Source organism: Trichosurus vulpecula, chromosome 5 (assembly GCF_011100635.1).
Source record: "Trichosurus vulpecula isolate mTriVul1 chromosome 5, mTriVul1.pri, whole genome shotgun sequence".
Classification (NCBI taxonomy): domain Eukaryota; kingdom Metazoa; phylum Chordata; class Mammalia; order Diprotodontia; family Phalangeridae; genus Trichosurus; species Trichosurus vulpecula.
This window is the reverse complement of record NC_050577.1, coordinates 33,523,278-33,540,216: the sequence shown is the minus strand read 5'-3', so window position 1 is coordinate 33,540,216 and position 16,939 is coordinate 33,523,278.

Sequence of the window (16,939 nt, the reverse complement as noted above, 5' to 3'; positions counted from 1 at the left end):
TAATGTCTTAAGTTAAAGAAAATCAGTTCTAATTCAGTTTTTAGAAATTGACTTATATAGAAGGGTTAATTCAACAAATTGAATTTAACACACATTTGTTAAGTACCTACTATGTTCACATTTTGCCTGGTGCTAAAGAAACAAAGACTTTAAATATGTCTTACTTTCAAGGAGCTTATGTTATACTAGGGGGCTGAAGGGTGGCATGTAGATATCCATGGACATAGATTAATATGTTCTGTTTTTTAAAGAAAGATGTGGATTAGTTAAAGGAGAAGGATAAAGTTCTCTTGAGATGTTTGAGGTGGGAAAATGTTTTACATCCAGGATGAATAGGGGAAGCTTCATATAGAAAGTCAAAACTCAATTGAAGGCTCAGTTGAGCCTTCAAAGAAGGCAAGGACCATTAAGATGAGACATAAGGTAGGAGGTTAAGCTCAGAAGACAGTAGTTTTATAGGTTGGTTTGAACGTGATTAGCACTAAGATGCCTCAGGTTCTGAATTTGATGAAAATGAGCACTTGGGCTATAATTGGGCTAACATATACTGTTACTCGAAGAAGGAGATGGCAAACAGCTCCTGCATTCTTGCCAAGAAGACCCTAAGACCCTAAATGGGGTCATGAAGTATTGGACACAACTGAGATGACTGAACAGCAAAAATACTTTTATTAAGAGCATGACAGATATTGAAACATCCGTGATTAAGGAAATGTGATGAAAATTAGATGCTATGTTGTTTGGAAACAGCACTCTGTCCTTTTCTGAGTTCCTCACAAAAGCTCCTCTTTCATATAGATGGCAGCGGTCCACATGAATGATGGATGCCCTACTAAGTGAGAAGGGCAATTACCCTCTGCCTACAGACTGTTTCTATCCTCCAAATACTAGGTGCCATATTAGTCCAAAGGTCACTTGGACAATTGTCAAAATGCCTAGTTGATATATCTTGAGCTATGTGTCTCTGGACTCCCCCACTCCATATACTTACTACTTTGCTTTGTCCTGCTTTCAGAGGGTTAAATACCTTATTTTCCACCCAATTCAATATTTATTGCCCTCAGGGTGCCTCCTCCCTCCTCTTCTCTGCATACACACCTGGAAATTGGTGGAGATAATAGCAGACCCTGTTCAAATCCTGCTGTATGGTACATGAAAGGAAAATAAGTCAAGAAAGATAGATTGGAACTGAATTGTGGAGGATCTTAAATCCTAATCTAAGAAATTTGCAGACAAATAGGAGCTTTTTTGAGTGACAAGATTAGACTTGTGCCTTAGCAAGATTATATTGACAAATGTGTAGAAGGATTGGAGAGTAGAGAGACTAGATAGAGGAAGACTACTTAGGAGGTTGTTATAGTAAATCAGGAAAGAAATAGTATGAATGGAAGAAAAGGAATGGATGTAATAGCTGATGTGAAGGTAGAATTGACAGGGCTTGGCAGCTGACTTGATAAGAGAGAGGGCTAAGGAGGAAGGGAGAGTTAAAGATAAGGTTTAGGTTTAAAAATTAATTTGAAGGATGAGGAAATAACAGCTGAGGGGTGGGACATGATTTTGAGTACAAGGTGATACTTGATCTGAGTTTCAAAGGGATCTAAGAGATGAAGTGAGCAGAAAGTGCATTCTAAGCCTGGGGTAAGATTGTACAAGGCACAGAGTTGGCCAGGGAGACTGAAGAGTGTTCAGACAAGTAGGAGGAAAGGCAATAAAACACAATATCACAGAAGTCAAGGGAGAAGAGGGGATGATGAGAGTTGGCAATGTTGAAACCTGAAAAAAAAGAAAGATTAGGACTGAGGAAAGGCCATTGTAGTTAGCAGTTAAAGGATCATTTAGGAGAAGTTTCAGTAGAATGATGGCCTCAGAGAATTATAGCTAGCCAGGAAAAAACCAGAGATCATCTTAGTCTATCCCCTTCAACTTCTCAGTGATGAAAATGAAGCTCAGAGCAGCTAAGTGAGCTGTCCAATATCGTGCTTAACACTAAATGGCAGGACTTATATTTCAACACTTCTTTTTTTTAAATGTCTTCTTGACCAACCATAAACAGAACAAATGATGGGACAAGTTTGGAAATCACATGGGTAGTGTGGATCTCTGCTTCACTTTAATCAGGAGGAAGCATGGCCCAAGAGGAAGAGTTATATTTAAGGTCAGCGGGTATAGCTTCAACCCTAAACAAACTGTGTGACCTTGGAAAAACGCTACCTGTATTCCCTTTGGGCCTCAGTTTCCTCATCTGTAAAATGAAGTCAATTGATTACATTACCACTAAGGATCTATCTAGTTCTAAGTTTATGACCTCATGGATCTAGAATTTCATAGGTGTGAGTACTCCACTACCCATCAAGATCACAGCCATTCTCTGTCTTCTGGCCTGGTACAATTCTTATTCATGTATTTCAATTCATGGGTTGTCATAGGTTTTAGAAGTGGAAGGGACCTTAGGATTTATTAAGTTCATCCTTAGCTTTTTTTTAATAGATTAAGAAACTGAGGACCACAAAGGAGAAGTGATGTGCTTAAGTCAGACAGACAGAAAGCAAAGGCTACCTGTGACCTTTCTATGCTGCCTTCTAACATCTACATAAGGCCTCAGAGGCCTTTCTCTCATCTCTTTTCTTGTATGTACCAACGGAGTAATCTGACTATTCACGTACTATCACTGTTGCAGGATGAATGACTTATCTGACTCCTTTTCTGGCTACACACATAATCAATGGCATTCTTTCATGCAAATACCCCCCCTCATCATTACACTGAATTTTTATTTAGCTTGCAAAAATAAACAAAGGACATAGATTCCCTTCTTCATACCCTGATGTTTTCCCCCAGCCAAAGCTGGTATTCCAAAGCTCCCCTTTTTTGGCAACATTCTTAAGCATGTGGCATTAGATTCAAGGTAATGATGGTTCTTGGTGCCAGGGGATCTGCGTACTAGAAATACTACTCAAAATAGGCTAAGGGAAAAAAAAACATGAAGCAAGTGCTATATTTGAAAGTTCATGAACACAATTTTCTTCCTCAAAGAGAGAGTGAAATAAAAAAGGCCCAGAAGTCAGCCTGGGACAGAGATTAATTCTAATTAAGGCTCACAAGAGGGTGACAAGTATATTGATAAATGATCTTTTTTTCTTCCTTTCGTGGACTATGCTTGAAGTCAGAAGACTTGCCTACTAAAGCCTCATTGCATAGTATAAAAAAAAAATAGGACTCTTAGGCAATGGAAATAAAACCTGTCAACTATAAGAGAGTGATGATTTGAACACTCATCCTCAGCCTTCTTGGAGTCATAGTGTCTGAACTTCCAATTGGCTCTTATCCACTGGTTCAATGTGATCATGGCCTCTCTGCCTGGTTAATGGGCTAAATTATGTTACTTTGAGTGTATCTACACTGTTCTGTGAAAAGCCCAGAGGCAAAACTTTTGCTGGGGATAAGAAGTTGGATTTTTCTTTCTGGTTTCAATGCAATTACTAGGACAACAAGTCAGTGAGAAATACTTTTTTTATTGTCGAGTTTTTTGGGTTTTTGAAAATGTGAGGATGGCACCACAAGAAAGTGGTATAATGTTCTTGAGCATGGTACTTGAGTGAGGTCTTGTAGCTTTCTGGTGTGGTGGATTGGTAAACTGGGCATATTATACATATATATATATATATATATATATATATATATATATATATATATATATATATATATATTCCAAGAGTCCCATTTTTCTTTGCAAATATACATCTATATAGGGCAAAAGTCACTTCTTTTCATTCAACTTAGAGGAGGAAAGGCCGGAGATGACAATTCCCCACCCTAAAAAACAAGAGAAAGAAAGAAGTGGTCTTTCCTTCTGGTGATCTCCTATCTCACTCTGACTTTTTGCAATTTATTTTATTCTAAGAGGCAGGTTGTTAAATGGACAGGGAGCTGGGCTGGGAGTCAGGAGAGATCAATGCCACTGGTTTTCAATTACACTGGCTGCATGGCCATGAACAAGTTACTTACATCAATCAAAAATCAATCGAAAAGCATTTCTTACATTCCTCCTCTGTGCCAGTAACTGTGCTAGGTAAGACAACATAAACATAAGGATTAAGACAATCTCTAATTTCATTCCTCATCTGTAAAATAGAGATAATAATAATTACAGGATTTCATCTCACAGACATATTTTTTTCAAATTACCACAAATTTTATTGACAAAATTCAAAGTATAATAATAATAAATAGAATTTTTTTGTAATACAGGACAGCTAGGTGATGCTATGGACAGAGTCCTGGGACTGTAGTCAAAAAGCCCTGAGTTCAAATCCAGCCTTACAAACTTACTAGCTGTGTGACCCTGGGCAAGACACTCAATCTCAATTGCTTCCACACCACTTGCCAAAAAAGAAAGAGAAAATGTCTTGTCACACAGATAGGTACTGCCAAAGACTGATATCAGTACACAAGTATATAGTATTAATTGGGGATAGTCATTGCTTGGAAAACAGTTGTATCATGGTCTGAAAAAATGTTGCTGGTACTGTAGCTTGTGATTTGCAGTTCTTACTCTCCAGAGAGCAGTTTCCTTCATAGCTGGGCTCCTTTTTCAATACTGACAGTAGCTTTGCTTATTCCTCTTTCTCCTCACTTCCTCTTCGGTAAATCTCTAAAGAGCTTTCTCTTTTAGCATTTACAAGAACATTTTGGAGTCAGATTTTGGTCAGAAGACAGGTTGAAATACCAGTACTACTACTTATTGCCTATGTGATTCTACATAAATCCCTTCCATGATCTGGATCTGTTTCCTTATGTATAAATAAGAGAGTTGGACTAGATGACCTCTAAGCCCCTCCTACCTTTAAATCCATGATCTCTGTTACATTTTCAAGAAGCCTCCTTCAAAATCTTGTAGGAAAGATGCTCTTCCACTCACTTCCTAATCTGCCCCAGCCTAACACTGTGCTTGCTACCCTAGCCCTGCTCTGTCTTTTCCTTTCTTTCTTTTTTTAATTTAATTTATTTAATATATTTAGTTTGCAGCATTGATTTTCACAAGAGTTTGAATTAAAAATTTTCTTACCATTTCTACCCTCCTGCCCACTCCAAGATGGGGTATATTCTGGTTGCCCCATTCCCCAGTCAGACCTCCCTTCTGTCACCCCACTCCCCTCCCATCCTCTTTTCCCCTCCTTTCTTGTAGGGCAAGATAGATTTCTATGCCCCATTGCCTGTGTATATTATTTCCTAGTTGCATGCAAAATTATTTTTGTTTTTGAACATCTGTTTTTAAAAACTTTGAGTTCTAAATTCTCTCCCCTCTTCCCTCCCCACCCACCCTCCCTAAGAAGTCAAGCAATTCAACATAAGCCACATGCATATCATTATGTAAAAGTCTTCCACAATACTCATGTTGTGAAAGACTAACTTTATTTTGCTTCTTCCTAACCTATCCCCCTTTATTGAATTTTTTCCCTTAACCCTGTCCCTTTTCAAAAGTGTTTGTTTTTGATTACCTCCTCCCCTATCTGCCCTCCCTTCTATCATCACACCTTTTTTATCTTCTTCCTCCTTCTTTCCTGTGGGGTAAGATACCCAATTGAGTGTGCATGGTATTCCCTCCTCAGGTCAAATCTGATGAGAGCAAGATTCACTCATTCCTCCTTCACCTGCCTTCTCTTCTCTTCCTACAGAACTGCTTTTTCTTGCCACTTTTATGTGAGATAATTTATCCCATTCTATCTCTCCCTATTTCCCTCTCTCAATATATTCCTCTCTCATCCCTTAATTTGACTTTATTTCTTTTAGATATCATCCCTTCATCTTCAACTCACCCTGTGCCCTCTCTCTCTCTCTCTCTCTCTCTCTCTCTCTCTCTCTCTCTCTCTCTCTCTCTCTCTCTCTCTCTCTCTCTCTCTCTTTCTCTGTCTCTCTCTTTCTCTCTCTCTCTCTCTCTCTCTCTCTCTATATATATATATATATATATACACACATACATACATACATACACACACACACACATACACATATATATGCATATTCCCCTCAGCTACCCTAATACTGAGGTCTCATGAATCATACACATCATTTTTCCATGTAGGAATGTAAACAAAAGAGTTCAACTTTAGTAAGTCCCTTGCAATTTCTTTTTCTTGTTCTTTTTCTTGTTTAAGTTTTCATGCTTCTCTTGAATCTTGTGTTTGAAAGTCAAATTTTCTATTCAGTTCTGGTCTTTTCACTGAGAAAGCTTGAAAGTCCTCTATTTTATTGAAAATCCATATATTGCCTTGGAGCATGATACTCAATTTTGCTGGGCAGGTGATTCTTGGTTTTAATCCTAGCTCCATTGACCTCCGGAATATTGTATTCCAAGCCTTTTGATCTCTTAATGTAGAAGCTGCTAGATCTTGGATTATTCTGATTGTGTTTCCACAATACTCCAATTGTTTCTTTCTGGCTACTTGCAATATTTTCTCCTTGATTTGGGAGCTCTGGAATTTGGCGACAATATTCCTAGGAGATTTCTTTTGGGGATCTATTTGAGGAGGCGATAGGTGGATTCTTTCAATTTCTATTTTGCCCTCTGCTTCTAGAATATCAGGGCAGTTCTTCTTGATAATTTCTTGAAAGATGATATCTAGGCTCTTTTTTTGATCATGGCTTTCAGGTAGTCCAATAATTTTTAAATTATCTCTCCTGGATCTATTTTCCAGGTCAGTGGTTTTTCCAATGAGATATTTTACACTGTCTTCCACTTTTTCATTCCTTTGGCTCTGTTTTATAATATCTTGATTTCTCATCAAGTCACTAGCTTCCACTTGCTCCAATCTCATTTTTAAGGTAGTATTTTCTTCTGTGGTCTTTTGGACCTCCTTTTCCATTTGGCTAATTCTGCCTTTCAAGGCGTTCTTCTCCTCATTGGCTTTTTGGAGCTCCTTTGCCATTTGAGTTAGTCTATTTTTTAAGGTGTTGTTTTCTTCAGTATTTTTTGGGACTCCTTTCACAAGTCATTGACTTGTTTTTCATGGTTTTCTTGCATCCTTCTCACTTTTCTTCCCAATTTTTCCTCTACTTCTCTAACTTGCTTTTCCAAATGCTTTTTGAGCTCTTCCATGGCCTGAGACCAGTTCATGTTTTTCTTGGAGGTTTTTGATGTAGGCTATTTGACTTTGTTGACTTCTTCTTGCTGTATGTTTTGGTCTTCTTTGTCCCCAAAGAAAGATTCCAAAGTCCGAGACTGCATCTGAGTGCATTTTCGCTGTCTGGCCATGTTCCCAGCCAACTTACTTGACCCTTGAATTTTTCGTCAGGGTATGACTGCTTGTAGAGTAAAGAGTACTTCGTTCCAAGCTTGAGGGGATGCACCATTGTTTTCAAAGCTGTTACAGCCAGCTCTACCACATCAGTACCCCTCCTTCCTCAAGAACCCCCAACCCAGACTGGACTCAGATCTTATGCAGGCTCTACACTCCTGCTCTGATCTGCCACTTAGTTCCTCCCACCAGGTGGGCCTGGGGCCAGAAGCAACTGCAGCTCTAGTTATGTAGCTGCCCCACCTCCACTGCCAAACCGGGAACTCCTTCCGCTCCCTGCAGTTTTTCCCACTAACCTTCTCTGTTGTCTTTGGTGTTTGTGGGTTGAGAAATCTGGTAACTGCCACAGCTCACTGATTCAGGGTGCTAGGGCTCGCTCGGCCCAGCTCCTGGTCTGGTTGGTCCTGCCGCCGCCCCCTGCTTGGTTCTGCTCTGCTCTGCTCCACTCCCAACTCCGTGCACTATAGACCTTACCCAGAGACCATCCAAGCTGTGCTGGGCTGGAGCCCTGCTTCCCTCCGCTATTTCGTGGGTTCTGCAGTTCTGCTCTGTTGTCTTTGGTGTTCGTGGGTTAGGAAGTCTGGTAACTGCTACAGCTCACTGATTCAGGGTGCTAGGGCACGCTCCACCTGGCTCCTGGTCTAGTTGGTCTGCGTGGCCCACGCTGGGCTCTGCTCCGCTCCGCTCCCAGTTCCGTGCGGGATAGACCTCACCCAGCAACCACCCAGGCTGTCCTGGGCTGGAGCCCTGCTTCCCTCTGCTATTTTGTGGGTTCTGCAGTTCTAGAATTTGTTCAGAGCCATTTTTTATAGGATTTTGGAGGGACTTGGCAGGGAGCTCAGGCAAGTCCCTGCTTTCTGGCTGCCATCTTGGCTCCACCCCCCTCACAGATATATTGTACAGTAGTTTTAGAGTTGGAAGTAACCTAGTATCCAGCTCATCCACCCCTCTTCCTTTTAGACATGAGGAAACTAATATTGAGAGAAGGTAAATGAACTTCCCAGGGTCCCTCAGCTGTTAAATGTCTGTGGTAGGATTTCAAACCAAGTCTCTCCTCAAGTTCAGTGTCCAATACACTATATTTTCCTGTTTCTTGCTGGGAGGTTTAAATGATGTAAAGTTTTAAGACATAATCTAAATGCCAGTTTTTATGAATAATGTGATAGAATGGAAAGAGCACTAGGTGTAGAATCAAAAGACCTAGGTTGGAGTCTTGGCTTTGTTTCTTATCACCTAAGTGATCTTAGAGAAATAATTTTGCCTTTGTGTGCCTCAGTTTTCTCAGTCTTTGAAATAAATTGATTGGATTAGGTAGTGAGAATAAAAGAGAGAATGTCAGTGAAGGACCCCCTCCTTCACATACATCCTACTTTGCCTTACTCTGTCTGCTTCTTCTTCCTTCCTCCTCCACCCACCCACCATGTATTGGGAATATCTTTCTCTAAAGTTCTCCTTGGAGCTTCCACATGGTATGGCAGAGAGAGTGCTGGGCCTGGAACCAAAAAGACTCCTCTTCCTGAGTTCAAATCTGCCCTCAGATACTTCCTAGCTGAGTGACTTGAGGCAAGCCATTTAACTTTGCCTCAGTTTCCTCATCTGTAAAATGAGCAGGAGAAGGAAATGGTAAAGCTCTCTAGTATCTTTGCCAAGAAAAAAAAAACAAATAAAGTCACAACAAGTTGGACATGACTGAAGTGACTGAACAACAAAAGTAATAAAAAAGTTATCTTCATTTTAATGGACTTCTTGAAATTGCTTTTATCTACTTTAACTCCTCATTACTGAAACATAGACAGTTTTTTTTCTTTAAATGCCAATTGCATTTAATTTACAAGCAACCATCAGCCTCATATTCTAAACCTAGATTTAAGGGTCAAACTATTTAAAATAAGATAACAAGAGAAAGCTTGGGGTCAGGACAGGCTAAGAGAATGATTCTTAACTCCCCTCATGGGAGTGACACAGGAGTACCATTACATTCTAATCAAAAATATTACCCATCAACATATAGGTTTTATAGGATTTAATATTCCTACCGGCTGTTTCCCTACTGCCTATGAACATATCCATGTCTCTTATATCCTCAAAAAAACAAAACAAAACAAAAAAAAAACAAACAAACAAAAACTCCTCTCACTTGATCCATCCATTCTTGTTAGCTATCTTCCCATACATTTCTTTCTTTTTGAGGTGGAACTCTTTGAGAAAGCCATCTATAATTAGCATTTCTATTTCCTTTCCTCTCACTTTCTTTTTAACTTCCTGCATTCTGGCTTCCAATCTCCTCATTCAGTTGAAACTGCTCTCTCTAAAGTTATGAATGATTTCTTAATCAGTAAATCTAATGGTCTTTTCTCAATCTTTCTCTCTTTTGACTTCTCCACTGCCTTGTTGACCACCTGCTTCTCCTTAAGAAGAGTTTCTCTATAGCCTTTAATGACTGCTCTCCCCTTGTTCTCTTAACACCTGATTATTCCTTCTTAGTCTCTTTGATTTAAACTCATGTGCCAGACTGTCATGGCCAGGTACATAAATACATTGAATTTAAAAATCCCTTCTCTCAAGAATCTTCTGTTTCTCCTATTGGAGGAATAAAAAAATATATATGAGTAAATAGAAAACATATAATAAACAAAAGACAGTTAATTTTAGGGAGTTGGGGAAAAGCACAAGCAACAGGGACATGAGTAAATAACTCCAGAAAGGATCTCAGTTTTAGGGATGGTAAGAGAAATTATTTAATCTTGAAATAGAAGCTGCTCTATTAGTATGAAGGTACATAAATCCATTTTTTAAAAATGTAGTACCAACATTAAAGTGGAAAAACATACCATTCTTTTCAGGCAATTATCTAATATATACGACCCATCCTCATAGAAAGAATCAAAATGTGGGGCTAGAAATGACCTTAGAGGTGATACAATCCACTTTTTTCATTTTATAGATGGAACTGTGTCTGAGATAGCAGGATTGGTTTTATCAAGACAAGCAGCGGAAACAAGCCTGAAAATTAGATTCCTTGGTTCTGTTTCCTATCCAATACACGACACTTCCCCAGAGATTTAGCTACATTTGTTTAAAAAAAGGCAGCTCATTTGATTGGGAAGTTATTGGTGAGCTTAAAACAAGCAGTATCTAACAAGAGATAGAAACAAAGGAAGGTGGAAACATCTGAGGAAAATGAGTTAGCAAGTACAGACTTCATGTGTTTGATGGTTCTTTAATCTCTGATGTGAATGAGTATCCTGTTTTTCTCTCTCACTGTTCTGAGAACAAATCATATGAAAATAAGACAGAGGAGGCTTTTATTGCTTTACCATCCTCATCCTGCAGTGACAATTCCATTGGAATTCATAATGCTCCTATCACTTGTTTTCTTTTATGTAGTTGGAGGCTATCAAGAGCTCCATTTTGTATAGACTAACTCTACTGTCCCACATGGTCGTGTTTCATAGTTCCAGGGGAAGTAAGAGATCTCTAAGGAATTCTGGGAGGTAGTCAGTTCAACTCCAGATTGGCCAACAGATACTATGAGTCTCAATATTCAGTCCCATCTCCACAAATCAGTATGTATTTTTAAAACTAAATTTTGTATTTATGTATTTGTAGAAATATTGTTTCTCCCTGAAAGAATTAAACTTTGTGAGGATAAGTACTATTTTACTTTATTTTTGTATTTCCAGGGTCTAGACTCATGCCTGGTATATTATAGACACAAAATACACTTGTTGAATTGAAGAGCATAGGAGATGGAACCCCAAATCATCTTCCTCTTGCAGGAGCTGATTGAGAGATGCTCTTAGAATATAATCAAGAAGATCACATCAGCTTCTACTAGCATTTCCTTTTTTTAAGATAATTGCTTTCATTTTTTAAAATGCTTCTTTCATTTCCAAATACATCTCTCCCCACTCTCTCATCCAGAGAGCCATCCAGAGAATTAAGAAAGAAAAATCAGTTTCGCCAAGCTAACCAATGCATCAATGGAGTCTGATGGCATATAAAGTATTCCAAACCCAGATCCTTCCCCTGACTCCCACCTATAAATGAAGGAAGAGGTTTATTTTCTTACATTTTCTTCAGTGACAAGTTTGGTTATAATAATTACAGTACTCAATTCAGTAGGAGTTTCTTTGTTCTTTCTATTCGAATCTTTGTAAGCTGTGAGCAGTATCAGCATCATATCCAATAACATTTATGAAACTACATGCATTTCTATAGCTGTTGCCAATACTGTATTCCAGGGTAGCTGGAGCAAGTGGATAGAAGTCTGGGCCTGGAGTCAGGAGGACCTAAGTTCAAATCTGGCCTCAAATACTTACTAGCTGTGTGACCCTTGGCAAGACACTTAACCTTGTTTGCCTTAGTTTCCTCATCTGTAAAAATGGACTAGAGAAGAAAATGGCAAGCTGCTCTAGTATCTTTGCCAAACAAAAAAAAAACAAAAACAAAAACAAAAAACAAAAAAGAAAAACCCTGAATGGGGTCATGTAGAGTTGGACATGAAATGAATGAACAACAACAAAAAATGTTTTTTCTCCTGGCTCTGCATACTTCACCTTGCCTTAGTTCTTATAAGTCTGTCCATATGTCCCTGAATTTATCATGCCACGTATCTCAGGTCAGAATAATATTCCATTGCCTTCACGTACCATAATTTCTTCATGTATGCCCTACTCTATGGACATCCCACTTTATTTCTACTTGTTTGCTATTGCAAGTGCTTCTGTGGATGTCTTGGTGGAAGTGGGACCTTTCTTCCTGATTTTGACATAGCAAAACTGAAAAAAGCCAAAATATTATTACCTAAATACAAATCCCAAATTGGCTCCAAACCAAATAGCTCACAGCACACACAAGAGGAAGATCCGCTGGGTGCTTTATGGACATTGAATAGACGGTCTTCAAATTGGCTAATAGCAGACCCTGCTGCTGTAGCTAGCCTTTGCCCACCTTGGCACTTGAGAGCCTGATGGCATTCTAGTCACCATTGCCAATTGCATCTTCCTTTTATTGCCTACATTTTTACCAATTTCCAGAGTCTTAATGGCATAGTTCAGCTCTTCCCCTATTGAATCTGAATTAGACCAAAGAAGCTAACTTTAGAAACAGCATTTTCACATTCTCACCCTCTCTCAGCCCTAAATAAATTTAAACACAAGGACAGGGAAAGGAAGCAGACATGCCACCCGCCACCGCCCCAGCTCCAGCCCTTGTACAAATTAGTGTGAAATCAGGTTTCCTCCCAGATCTTCAAAATAAAGGAGTGTAAAGAGCTTGGTTCTGAAATGGTCCTTATAGTCTTTTCTTAGAAGTCTGGGAAGGGTGGGAGGGGAGAATTATTCCAGTTCACTGAGCATGTCTATTTTTTAAATGTTCATTCTCCTGTGTATGATTAAACCATTGTCTCTATAACATCCTGGTCACTAATACTCTTCCAAATGAAAAAGAAAACCCTCTCCAAATGAAAGATTTTGTCTTTGATTTCAATGTGTGTGTGCAAGTGTGTGTGTGTGTGTGTGTGTGTGTGTGGGCGCACGTGTATGTTTGAGAGAAAGAAATCTAAAAGCCCATTAGTCTTCTTGCTTTTCTTTAAAAAAATTCCCCAGATTTCTTACTCAAAATATCTCAGTTTTAATAACAGACTAAAAGCAACTATTTCCCTTTCCCAACTTTCCCAATCCTAGGCCTCATCATAGGGACTGGAATATGCCTAGACACAGAGCCCAATCATCTGATCCCTGCATGTGAGGCCTTTTTTAAAAGGAATAGACTGGCCTATGAGAGTGTGGGGAGTTCTTTAAATATTTGTAGATATTGCCTATCTGGTGATGGTCTAGGAAAATCACTTAGAAACATCTGGAAATCAGGTTGTCATCATGAGTCCCAGAGAGGTTTGGACTGTGTGGTGAAGGAAGGCGTTCTAATTCTTTCCAGAGCCAGGAAAGAAAAAAAAAACAACAAAAAGATTGCTAACCTACAATTAGGTAGGTAGGCAAAAGAGTTGGCCTGTTGAGATGTTATCTTTTATTTTTGCTTTTTTAGAATGCAAGACTGCTTATGGATGATCTTGAGGTGGGGGGCGGGGAGGGGTGCCGGTACTGGTGAGTGTAGAGGAGAGGCAGCCCTTTCTTTCACCTGGCCATAGCGGCTGGGGACACATGATCACTTTTATCTATGCTTCTCTCCTTATCTTGAGTGGACAAGCATTCTGAGTTCAGAGAGTTCAAACGTTAAATTTCTAGTCAACCTTGGGAGTTTAGGAGGTATAGAGACCCCCTGAGATGTCCCATTGCAGATGGAACTGAAAGGAGCCAGAAGAGTAGCAAAAAAAAATAATAATAATAGAACTGATTGTGGTGAATGAGTGACGTAAGGATAGCCCAGCTTTACAGAGCATGGTCCTTCATGATGGGGAGAAATTGCAGCTGTGGTCTCCAGAAAGTCACTGATTTTGGAGAGCCCAGAAATAGAGCCATATCCAAGGAGAATTTTGTGAGCACTCCAGGAAAAAGAAAAGTACATTTGGGGGTAAGAAGTGGAGGTTCCCTCCGTCTCATGCGTTCTCTGTTTAAGTACCTCACAACCCTTTTATCTTATACGTGACCCCTCTTTCCTCATGGATACCACGTACATTTTTGGAAGAAGGTGCTCCGGGTTTTGGGAGAAATGTTTTCTATCAAATGTACTATTTAAATATTCTCTATGAATCTTTTTACTAAAAACGAATTGGAGATGACTATTGATTTTGTTTGGGAATACATAACTGGAGGTTTGGGCCCAACAGGACTAGAACCGTAACTTCTTGGGATTACCCTTAGAATCATTCAGTTGGTCAGTCAATAAGCATTTGCTAAGTATTTATTTTATTTTTATTTGTTTATTAGGCATTTATTAAACTTAGTATATGTTAGGAACTGTGTTGAGTGCTGGGGATACAAAGAAAAGGAAAAAAAGTCCCTAACCTCATAGAGCTCACAGTGTATTGGGGGAGAATATGCAAATAATTACATACAAACAAGCTATGTGTAGGATAAAAGGAGACAGTGAACTAGTTCACCAAGGTGTTGAGATGGTGAAAAGAGGGAAATTGTGTCTAATGCAGGGGTGATGAGGAATCAGGGGCTTGGAGGTGATGGTGTAGACAAAAAGAGTAGAATCCTGATAGAGTCTAGTCAGAACACCCTCTGGTTGCTTTGTCCTATGAAAGCAAGTATAGGCTTATTGGAATGTTCGCCAAAAGGTGATGCATCTTCTTTTTCATTTTTTTGAGCGGGGAAGGCAGGGCAATTAGGATTAAGTGACTCGCCCAAGGTCACACAGCTAGTAAGTGTGTCAAGTGTCTGAGGCTATATTTGAACTCAGGTCCTCCTGACTCCAGTGGTCTACTCACTGCACCACCTAGCTGCCCCAGTGATGCATCTTCTTTAGAAACATGATTAGAAAGAGGTGAAAGGGAAGCAAGACACAAAGAACATATAGAAAAAAAAGGATTTGTTTGGATACATGTGTCCCTGACCCCAGTAATCCTGCTACACTTGTTTCAGGACTGGAAGCAAAGATTATTCACAAGCATGTACTCCCAACTAGGTGTTCTACAAAAAATTATGGGGAAACTCTCACCCTACCCCCATTAATAGGAGATGACAAAGCACTCCCTTTAGTGGATTTTGGCATTGTGATCTCCATTAATCAGGAAAAAGTGAACCACTCCTCATCTAATGGATATATCTTCTATTTCAAAAATTTCCTCAGTATGGCAGACTAAATTATTATTGAATTAGTGGAGAAGGATATAATATATGTGGAGTAGTGACCAAGAAGAGACCTTAGTAAAGTGAAATGAACCTTAGGTCAGAACATAAGAGGTCAAGGTACAAGTGCTAGTTCTGATACTCACTAGCAATGTAATTTGGGGCAATTCCTTGCATCTCTCTTATTTGTAAGATGGAAGGGATGGGAAGGTAGATGTTATTTAAGAAAGGTCCCCTCCAACTTGAAAAACTCTAAAATTTTACTTGCATATGGTATTTGAAAGGTATTAAGAACATTCAAAAGAATTTAATCTTTAGGGGCAAGTAAGTTACTGTATTTGTATAAATTTCTAGGCTTGGAAATCACCATCTGATTAATTTGATTCAGGAAAAAGATACATTATTGTTTAGAGCTCATTTAAAAAAGTAAATTTTACCTTCATCAGAAAAAAATTTTCATGATCTAGTTGTAAAATGACACATTTTCTGCCTCACTCCTTAGTTGTTAGTAAATGAATGCGAGCAACAGAGAAGCTCAAAAGAATAGATGGCATATCTTGATATACTAATTAAAATTTGTATCTTTAAATAGTATAAAATGATTGACTTGAAATTAAGGCTTCCTTAACTTTTTACTATAAAAAAGAGAAATTTACTAGTTTTTTTTTAATCACTATCACTACATTCTTAATAATTTTGAAAATGCTAACTCTCCAAGATACTTTGTCTTCTCATTTCTGGTTACACTTATTTTCTGTATTTACTACCATGGATAGCTCTCCCTTAAAATTTAAAATATTTATAAGACCTTATACTACTTAAGGGGAAGGACTCCATCAAATTATAAAAGAGAGCACCCAGTGATGTGTGTTCCCCCATCAACAATCAACCAGGTGACTTTATCAGAAGCACTTATTCCTTTCTTACTCTCTGGCAGACATTGTACTAAGTACTATGAATACAAAGGCATGTAAATATATAGTCACAACCCTCAAGGATCTTTTGTTGTAGCCAGGGGAGAAGGCATGTAAATATATAGGTATATACCAAAGAAATGTGAGATGATGGGAGGTGGGAAGGGGGGAGCATTCTAGCATCTGAAGGGAGCATGAAAGAGGAGGCATTTAAGTTGAGCCTTGAAGAAAACTAAATATTCTGAGAGAACAAGGTAAGGAGGGAAAGTATTCCAAGTGGAGCAGGGGAGAGGAGGAATTGAATGCTTCACATCATACACAACACCTAATAATGTATGTACTTGATCTGTACATAAAGGCACATGTATACACATCCACTCATTCACTCAGAGGTGTGGATATCCCCTTGAGCTCATTCATAGGGTGAATTAACAGATGACAAAACTTTTGAGCTGAGAGAATGTTTAGAGGTCATTAAGAAACAAACAACAATGAAAAAAATCTGAGACTCAGGGAAGTGTATAACTTGTTTAAGTCATTTCACAGGTAGTTAGTGATGGGGTTTGTATTAGACCCTGGCTTCTTGCATTCTGGTCCACAGTCTCTTCTGTCCTGAAACCCTGCTTTCTTGGGCTATGAAAGGCAAATCAGTTGCTTGTTAAAGCATCAACAAAAGTTGATCATGAAAATGGTACAATGGATTGAGTGTTGGACTTGGTGTTAAGAAGGCAAATCTTGAGGGGCAGAGCCAAGATGTCAGCTGGAAAGCAGGGACTTGCTAAAGCTCTCCCCCAAATCCCTGAAAACACCTGTAAAAATGGCTCTGAACAAATTCTTGAACTGTGGAACCCACGAAATGGCAGAAGGAAACAGCTCTCCAGCCCAGGAGAGCCTGGATGGTCACTGGGAAGGGTCTATTGCATGTTGCTGGGAGCAGAGTGCAGCCCAGCCAGGACAGACCAGATCGGAGTCAGCC